Consider the following 9,764-nt stretch of genomic DNA (forward strand, 5'->3'; position numbering starts at 1 on the left):
CACCTCTGTGTAATTGCGGGATGAAAAACAGTAGGGGCATTCTCAAAATGTTTTAATGGATTACATGCATGGCAATTATTTGATTGGAGTTGTGGAATTATGTGCTTATATCATTGGACACATCAAAGGAGGTGTGTTATTTAGAACGGTCTAACTTTAGAAAGGGGTTCTGTGTACACAGTATGTGAACTCGTTATTTGGGAAACAATGATTTCTATTTGTCTTGAGATGAATAGTTTTAAAAATGAAAACTAAATTTGACAGCACCCCCGATGGCGGCCCTTGTGTGAGCGAGTGCTGACTGAACCCCGGCTTAAGGCAGTTTGCACGGGGATTTGTACAACACAGGGTCGACCGGAGAAGTGTTGGGAAACAAATTCAACGACATCGTCAGCCATACTTAATCATTTCGGTAATCTTTGCAAGATTATCACTTTATATAGCTAAGCCAGTGTGCTGATAGAGCTGTTCCGCAAATAATCAGCTAGAGTCAGCGGGGCGCATTTCAAGGGTACTCGAGAGAACCCACGTCACATTCCGTGTGGCTAGTCGTACTGGAAACCTCTAAGCCATTGTATAAAATGGACACCAAAATGATATTTTCATTACAATCACGTTTTTGGAAAAAAGATTCTGGGAATAAGTGTCCTCAGAGTCATCTCGTGTCCGTTGTTACGTTTGTGATTGCATGATTGATGTTATTTGGAGAATCTCAGTACTGATTCCATGTCATGTTATAAACGTTATTGGCTGGGCGACTGTCTCCTACAATCGACAGTGTATTTGTAAGAGGCTTTTCTTGGTATTTTCCTTACACAGTGAGAATGAATTATTCAAACAACGTTTAAATGACAGAATGTAAAAAAACGTTTTACAAAATAACCGAAACAGACATAGAGCAATGTGTCGAAGTTCCGACATCATCATCATCGTCATCATCGTCATCATCAAGACCACCAGCACCACCACCATCATCATCATCATCATCATCATCATCATCATCACCAACACACCACCAACACCACCACCAACACCACCATCATCATCATCATCATCACCACCATCATCATCATCATCATCATCATCACCAACACCAACACCATCATCATCATCATCATCATCATCATCATCATCATCATCATCATCATCATCATCATCATCATCATCATCATCATGACATAAAGCATCGTATATTGGTGTATACCCTCTCTCAAGTCACCACTCACTCACAATGACATAAAGCATGCTCTCAAGTCACTCACTCCACTCACTCACAATGACATAAAATGACATCATACATAATGACACAGCATTCTCTCAAGTCACTCGCAATGACATAAAGCATTCTCTCAAGTCACTCACTCACAATGACATAAAGCATGCTCTCAAGTCACTCCACTCACTCACAATGACATAAAGCATGCTCTCAAGTCACCCACTCACTCACAATGACATAAAGCATGCTCTCAAGTCACCCACTCACTCACAATGACATAAAGCATGCTCTCAAATGACACAATGAAAGCATGTTCTCAAGTCTCAAGTCACCCACTCACTCACAATGACATAAAGCATGCTCTCAAGTCACCCACTCACTCACAATGACATAAAGCATGCTCTCTCACTCATAATGACATAAAGCATGCTCTCAAGTCACCCACTCACTCACAATGACATAAAGCATGCTCTCAAGTCACCCACTCACAATGACATAAAGCATGCTCTCAAGTCACCCACTCACTCACAATGACATAAAGCATGACATAAAGCATGCTCTCAAGTCACCCACTCACTCACAATGACATAAAGCATGCTCTCAAGTCACCTCACTCACACAATGACATAAAGCATGCTCTCAAGTCACCCACTCACTCACAATGACATAAAGCATGCTCTCAAGTCACCCACTCACTCACAATGACATAAAGCATGCTCTCAAGTCACCCACTCACTCACAATGACATAAAGCATGCTCTCAAGTCACCCACTCACTCACTCACTCTCAAGTCACCCACTCACTCACAATGACATAAAGCATGCTCTCAAGTCACCCACTCACTCACAATGACATAAAGCATGCTCTCAAGTCACCCACTCACTCACAATGACATAAAGCATGCTCTCAAGTCAACCACTCACTCACAATGACATAAAGCATGCTCTCAAGTCACCCACTCACTCACAATGACATAAAGCATGCTCTCAAGTCACCCACTCACTCACAATGACATAAAGCATGCTCTCTCACCCACTCTCAAGTCACCCACTCACAATGACATAAAGCATGCTCTCACTCACACTCACAATGACACAAAGCATGCTCTCAAGTCACCCACTCACTCACAATGACATAAAGCATGCTCTCAAGTCACCCACTCACTCACAATGACATAAAGCATCAAGCTCAATGACATCAAAAGCATAAAGCTCTCAAGTCACCCACTCACTCACAATGACATAAAGCATGCTCTCAAGTCACCCACTCACTCACAATGACATAAAGCATGCTCTCAAGTCACTCACTCACTCACAATGACATAAAGCATAAAGCATGCTCTCTCTCACTCACTCACTCAAATGACATAAAGCATGCTCTCAAGTCACCCACTCACTCACAATGACATAAAGCATGTTCTCAAGTCACACTCACTCACAATGACTCAAGTCATAAAGCATGCTCTCAAGTCACCCACTCACTCACAATGACATAAAGCATGCTCTCAAGTCACTCACTCACTCACTCACAAGTCACAATGACATAAAGCATGCTCTCAAGTCACCCACTCACTCACAATGACATAAAGCATGCTCTCAAGTCACCCACACTCACTCACAATGACATAAAGCATGCTCTCAAGTCACCCACTCACTCACTCACAATGACATAAAGCATGCTCTCAAGTCACCCACTCACTCACAATGACATAAAGCATGCTCTCAAGTCACCCACTCACATGTCATCGTATCCCAGTATCGTAGATTGATGCTCATGCTTTTGATCACTGGATTGTCTCGTCCAGACTCGATTATTTACAGACCGCAGCCATATAGCTGGAATATTGCTGAGTGTGGCGTTAAACAACAATGCACAGAAAAAGGATTAGCTGGGAACTAATATGGATTGGTTGGCTACATGTACAACCCAATGTACACTGTCAGCGTGGATCATCGCCCATACTGACAGATACTGACTCACAGCTCAAGACGCTAATATTTTCCTCCCGCTTATGACATCAGGCGCGACATTTACACACTTCTGCACATTCATGTAAACAGACACACTGGCATACACAGGGTCGCGTTCCAAGAGGTGTCCTCCCAAAAGTTAGACGTCCCAAAAGTTAGACGCGTTAAAACAACAAAGGTTATGGTTGGTTGGTTGGTCACTACACTCTTACCTTCGTTAATTAATGGACCAGTCTAAATGTACTAATCCAAACACAAAGCGAAGAGATTATGGATAATGACACTGACTTTATTTTATATTGTTTATGTTGGAAAAACAATGTTAAGAAGGAAGCAACTCCATTAGGTTAATGAAAACTCAAAAACATAAAACATCTAGAATCCTGTTTTGATCAAAGTGAACATCGTAAAAACATGCGTGCAAAATCTCTGATCCTAGTAAGAATATTTCTGTGTTTCTTATTTGTTAACATATCTAAATATTTTTCTGACTCTAAAAGGGTTTTAAATTGTCTGTACAGCTTATACCTTGAACTTTCTTCAATTATACTATTCCATGAGTATATACATGTCAACTGCAACCTTACATTTGAAGAAACTGGGATTCATTACCAACACCTTGAAATAACCAAACATAACCAAATCCATATGAAAACAATAAATTACGCACATATGAAACATAGTTATCATAACCACAATTATCGTAATGCATTAGCATATCATAAGCTTTTTTTGGAATTCTTTGTTGATGTAATTTTACAAGTTTAAGCCAGTATTTTATGAAACGCCGTTGTGCATTTATTTACATTGGGTAACGTCCACATTCACCATAAACAATTACATTTGGTGTTTGGGGACCAACATTTAAGAACTTCTTAAATACAGTTAAATGTACATTTTCAATCAATCAATAATACCCCATACGTCGGCACCATACAAACGGATTGGTTGAATTTGGGTATCAAATATTTTGAAAAATACAGAATAGTCAACATTATCATATTTATAAGTGGTGTAGTAATTCTAGAAGTGCCCTTATACCCTGAGATGATAAATATAATATACATTTATTGAACTTACAAGAAGATGAAAAAGGAATACCTAGATATCTATATGAATCAACTGTTAAGACACGTTCCCCTTTATAAAATCATTTCTCATTTCTCACTAAGGGTCCACCTCTTCTAAAAACAACAATTTGAGTTTTCTCTAGATTAACTGTCAACATTAGTATTCTGATCAAAGTATTTCTGTACAAATGTGAAAACCATCTCGTTAGTGTATGGGACAGGTTCATTATATCAGTGGGTAAGACTAGGTTGTGATCACAGTCACGCCTGATTGATTTGTCTGACAAATGGGATGTATGACTTTTGGGACGTCTAACTTTAGGGAGTAAACCTTCCGAGATATCCTCTGCACATTCATGTACACAGACACACTGACATACACAGGGTCGCGTTCCGAGATATCCTCTGGTGTCCCCCGCCGTCATATTGCTTGAAAATTACTATAAGCGGCGTAAAACATATTCACTCACTCACTTACTCCGAGATGTCATGCAGTATCTACAAGCTATACATGACATCTTTAAAACGTCTGTTCTCATGACATTCAAATACAGCAGTCGCCATCATTATGTTACATAAATAGGCAAAACTCTTGTGAACACATTGCAAAACTACCAAGTTCTCTATCAATGCGGAATTAATATGAACATAACAATGTCCCTTTTAATTTTCAGGGTACTCTAAATACTTCAGGATCTATGTAATACGTATCAAAGTACATGACGAGGCTCAATTTTTATCAAATCTAAACACGGGCAAAAGGCACAAAAAATAATGCTTTGAAATATTTGCGTAGTGCAAAACAAGGTTATATTTAAGTTGTCGGTTTATGCCTAACCACGCATTCTACATTCAGGTTGAGAGAGTGCATTTAACATATTTCTGTATGCGTTCAAACCTCTTTTGTTGTACGGGTATGCACAAGTGTGTTGTATTGACGAAAACTGGGGATTATACAATCACGTTAAATAACATGATATATTTCACTTTTGTGATGTTTTTGTGAAGCAAATTACAGAGGAACATTTCAGAAAGCCTCTCGCCAAAGTACAAGGCACGTTGCCCACATATTAGCGTCAATAAGATATGTTTCAGTAATGACTGTAAATACACGGTTACGTTCGCCTACCCTACACTCACTATCCATCCGATATCAATCACGACGATAACGATATACATAATAGGAATTGTTAATTCCTATATCTGCTGCACGGTAGTGTGTTATTCGACAGCGAAGTGTGTAATGTTTCCTATACTGAAAGGCAAAAGAAACGCAATGTTTTAAAGGAAATTGTCAAACTTCAGTCTGAGATATTTAGTATGAAGTAAACATTGCGAATACATTTCCTGGGCTTAAACGTTTAATTTTATGAATTGTTCCATTAATGTTGCCTCATTTAAGGTTGCTAGTCACTTTTAAAACATATCGCTAAAACACACCATGGTACGGAGAAATCGAAGTTTCAAGGTGAAATGAACATGCACGTGCATTTGCTGACTGAAATGGCTATACAATGGTGCAGATTGTTGGTCTCTGTCACTATTCGATAGCTGACTTCAAGATGCCAAGATTAAATGCATGTCAAAGGGATCAAGCTATTGGTAGACTAAATGCAGGCCAAAGTGCGGATGACGTTGCCCGTACTTTTAACGTCCATGTTACGACCATTTATCTCCTTAAACTTCGTTATGCAGCCACGCAGACCACAGCTGACCGTCCAAGAAGTGGTAAGCCAAAAGTGACCACGCCCAGACAAGACCGGTTCTTCTGTCGTCAACATCAGGCAGATTCATTTCTCTGTGCCAGTGAAACAGCACAAAGGACCATTGGAGCTCACCAATAACCTTTAATGGCCGTACCGTACGACGTCGACTGAAGGTCAACAACCTGAAATATTGCCGCCCAGCTTCGTGACCCCACGTCACTGTCAGGTTCATCTTCCGTGGGCAACACAGCATCTGAACTGGCGTCACAGACAGTGGAACCGTGTGAGCTTCTCAGACGAGAGTCGATTTTGTCTTCCCCATGCTGACGGACGTGTCAGGATATGGCAAAGACGAGGTCATTGTTATGCTGATGAGAGTGTGATGGAAAGGAACGGATTTGGCGGCCCATGTGTAATGGCAGGTATTGGCTACAACCAGAGACTAGGACCAGTTGTGTTTCAGAATATTGGTCCTGGAAGGGGGAATGATGTAAATGCTCAGCGGCACATTGATCAGGCTCTCCAACCCCATGTTGTGCCATTTTTTGCCAGACATCAGAACCACAGGGTAACACAACAACATCTGCAACATCACAACATTGCTGTTCTGCCCTGGCTATCCATGAGTCCCGACTAAACCCAACTGAACATTTGTGGGACGAAACTCAAAGACGATTAAACCAAGTTCGTCCAAGGCCAACAAATGCTGTTGAACCATGAGCAGCAGTGCTACAGACAGTTACCAACATCCCACTGAACGTTACCAACAATTTGGTGCATTCCATGTACAGGCGTTGTGCCGCAGTGGTAAATGCAAATGGCGGTCATACACGGTATTTTGTGACCTTGTGACCTTGATGTCTGATCATCCAAGTCCATGTTACGGCACTATCCCAAACATTTGTCAACCAAATGATCTGTGCAACAGTTAACCTGTATGCATGTAGGAGGGAGGTAGACAGACAGACAGACAGACAGACTAACAGACAGTCAGACAGACAGTAGGACAGACAAAAACAGCGACAGAGAAAGGCAAACGGATTGAGAGAGAGAGAGAGAGAGAGAGAGAGAGAGAGAGTGTGTGTGTGTGTGTGTGTGTCTGTGGGAGGCGTACGGATGGATAATAATAGTATTATACCCAGATACCCGACGTACACATTACCTATGTAGCCCAGATACCCAGCTGTCATCCACATAGTGACGGCATGGTACCCACGATGTACCAAGCGTCCATTTGGCCTTTATTGATAGCAGGGTACCCAGACATCCGACATACAATGTGCTTACAGCGGCAACAGAGATGTGATGACATTCATACACTCAGCGTGTGTTAAACAGAAGGTTAAAAGATTAAATGTCATGTACGTTGAAATATTCACCTTTACGAACACTCACTTCCTATAGGACAATAGCCGATTTATTAAACCAGGTAGGAATTGTCCTAGACGCGTCTCTCTTTGTATGCCTTTTCAGTTACAAAGCAGCTCGTCTTGTCCTCGTGCTAAGTCTTCCGCGAGATGTTCAAAGTCGGAGGCGAATGTTGCATGGGTGTAAGACATTGTTGACGTTTAGCAGCTGACATTTTAAGGAAGATATCAAGGATGTTGAAAGGCCACACAGGGTGCTAAGCATGACTAAGATTTATGTAACACTTCAGTTGTGGAACGACAAACGGTCAGGCGAACACAGAAAATACATAGCGAGATCGCCAACACGGATCGATAACATTCTTCCCCGGGCAAGGAACTTGTAAGTACCGATTCTCGCTGTTTGCTTATAGTCGGTGTGTTGGTTTCCAGTCTTACTACGTAGCTAGACTGCTTGAGTTGTTGGTGTAACTAGAGATACGTGTGTCCAGCATCCGGTCAGTGACCCAGCTTGCTGAGATGTAACGGGTGAGACGGGTGAGGACACAGGGTTTTAACAAAGAGATGCGCTGAAAATACCCAGGTCACGAAATAGGCTTGTCGAGGGTGCAGCTGACATGTAAAGTGTTGTAAAAACTTGGGATGTCTTGTTTAGAGATGTTACCTCTCCAGCTTGCCTGTAGACGTGGCTGTGCACATGTAATCTTTGTCTATTAGGTAAACATTTAGACAACTTAAACTATTTTCGGGGGCGGTGGGGTAGTGGTTCAAGCGTTTGTCATGCCGATGATCCTGGTTCCATTCCCTACAATCGTAAATGTGTGATTAGGACGATGTGTGAAGCTAACTTCTGGTGTCCTCCGCCGTGATATTGCTGTAATATTGTTGAAAGCGACGTAAAACCCAACTCACTCACTGAAATATTTTTTGTTGATATCCATTTCCTAAAGGAAGCAATTTTATTACTTTGCAATTAGTTATGACTGTAAATCAAACCGAACCAATTTATATGTGTCCATCGTCTCATTCTACCTATAGGAAACCCTTTTCTTTCACTCAACTGGAAATTTGGTATGTCGTGATTAATCGTGTTCTCGACACCCAACGCCCCGCGCAGGTCAGATCGTCTGGTGTTCGATTTGCTGATCATTTTAACAAACATACTCACTAAACCCTTTGGTATGCTTAGACACAGGTTTATATCGATCTGCTCTTGCCTCTTGACAGTGAGTGAAGACATACGTGTCCTGCCATTCAAAATATATGTTGACAATAGAACATACTCCAGTCAATATTACATCAGTACAGCACAGCACTAGCTCAGTTTCGTGACAACATGCCAGCTTCATGTAGTAGAACAACAAGGTTCAGGTCTGCCACTATGGTGAAATCTGCAAGTACAGATGTGATAATCAAGAATAACAATCAGGACAACTATTGGATCCGAACCCACAATTGTAGGGTTCTGCTGCAGCTAAGGGACGTAACTGAGAACAGCGAATTGCAGCACCTTGGACGAATGGTGACTCCTGCCCTATAATTCAAATATATCAAATTGTGAAAACACATTGCTTTTCCATGTTTTAAAACATGCAAAAATGTCATTTTGGTGTGACACAACACAGACCATATCAAATAAACATCACTGATACTTCGGGGGTAATTTTAGTGTGACATCTTATTCACACGTGGTGGTTGTGGCGAGGCGTGTGTGGGCCAACATCGTGCCATGTCATGTTTACCAGGCAAACCTCCTTTGAAGTGAGGAAATCTTCCCTCACATCTGATAATGACATGGGCACAACGGACAAATAACTGAGGATGTTTTAATTTTTATGATACGAATCTTTATACCAGCATCGTATTCATGTCGAACATGTACGTTTCATCTCCGGAGGGGCAATTCATGTGCAACAGACGCCTTTCCGACACCGTGAGAAGGGATGATGGATAGCTGTGACGAGAATAGCTTTTATATCTTTCCGATTGACCAATATACAATGCCTTCCCTCAAGTCCAGGATGAGCAATATATATGTATCGCCATGGCCGGGATTTATTAATGATTTAGTACTCTTCGATATCTTTTAAAATATACTTCATACCGACATGAACCCGCGTGGGGACGTCAACATATGACTCACGTCGTGGTCTCCTTTATGGTCTTCAGTTAAGAATGGACTTCAGAATCTATAGTTTATGGCCTTTCTGTCTAAGGCTTTGATTTATTTCCACGGAATACAGTTATTCTTGGTAAAGCCACCCATGATGTCTTCAGTGTTAAGATTCAGACTTCAAATAGGCAACATGCCAAAGGCTTGCATAAATTGCTGATTCTGATGAAAACATACTTCGGTTGTACACCTATTGGCAGGTACATCCTTGATGATAAATCTTTGTCGAGAGATCACAGGGCTGGCAACTGGAATTGCTCAA

This window comes from Haliotis rubra, unplaced genomic scaffold (genome assembly GCF_003918875.1).
Source record: "Haliotis rubra isolate DU_JTF1 unplaced genomic scaffold, ASM391887v1 Scf280, whole genome shotgun sequence".
NCBI lineage: Eukaryota > Metazoa > Mollusca > Gastropoda > Lepetellida > Haliotidae > Haliotis > Haliotis rubra.